The 990-nt window shown below is 41.1% G+C and overlaps 1 non-coding gene across 1 annotated transcript; it reads left to right on the top strand.

Moving 5' to 3' along the window:
• Window positions 1-380: 380 nt before the first annotated feature.
• LOC120248260 lies at window positions 381-487 on the top strand. The gene has a single exon (XR_005532535.1). It is a non-coding gene; the product is annotated as a U6 spliceosomal RNA (small nuclear RNA).
• Window positions 488-990: the final 503 nt, after the last annotated feature.

The following is a 990-nucleotide window of genomic DNA, read 5'->3' as shown; positions in this document are numbered from 1 at the left end:
TCTCAAAATAAATAAATAAAAACTTAACAAAAGAAAGAAGAGGGTGCTTAGACAAAAATGAAGGTTTTTTTAAAATTTTTTAATGTTTTACTTATTTCTAGGAGAGAGAGAGAGAGAGACAGCGTGAGCAGGGGAGGACCAGAGAGAGAGGGAGTCACAGACTGAAACAGGCTCCAGGCTCTGAGCTGGCAGTCAGCACAGAGCCTGACGCGGGGCTCGAACCCACGAACCGCGAGATCATGACCTAAGCGAAAGTCGGACGCTTAACCGACTAAGCCACCTAGGCGCCCCACAAAAATGAAGGTTTTTTTTCAGAACAATAGACCTGACCTGAAAGAGGATTGCACTATAGGTCACAGTTAATACTAATGTGTACATATGGTGTAGGGACATTAAACTATCGGAACAGACACTAATCTTACAGAGAAGATTAGCATGGCCCCTGAACAAGGATGACATGCAAATTCATGAAGTGTTCCATATATTTTTTTTAAAAAGTCACTAGAAGCATATTTGTGTGAAGAATGCAAGGCTTGTTGGGACAATAGAATGACAGTAACTTTGGAGCTGATGATTAGGACTTGGGTCATGAGGACTAAGTTCCTCAAACAAAGGACACAAAGGCTTTCCTGGCCTCTGAGGCAAAGGTCCTTGTGCAGAAAGCATTCTACGTTCATAAGTTGGTAAATAATCCTCATTTTGGGAAGAGAATTTGATTTGGTCTTGTGTGGTCCTCTTACAATGTTTGGAAACCGGTCTTTAGAAAATAGTCCAAATTCCTTGACAAGCAAGGTTATTTAAGTAGCCTGAGAAGGTAATACACCACTCTGAGGCAAGGCTATCCAATATGGGTGAAACGTGTGTTTGTGAAAATATTTCCCAACATTAACTTTTGACCCCAAAGAGTCAAGAACTAATCAGTAAAGGAGGGAGTGGGTAAAAGATAGTGAAAGAGCAGTAGTGCTAATGAGTAACAGGAGTGTACAGCAT

Source organism: Hyaena hyaena, unplaced genomic scaffold (assembly GCF_003009895.1).
Source record: "Hyaena hyaena isolate Hyena2069 unplaced genomic scaffold, ASM300989v1 scaffold_576, whole genome shotgun sequence".
Lineage (NCBI taxonomy): Eukaryota > Metazoa > Chordata > Mammalia > Carnivora > Hyaenidae > Hyaena > Hyaena hyaena.
The sequence above is the reverse complement of the archived record's forward strand: the minus strand, read 5'-3'. Positions and strand labels throughout refer to the sequence as shown.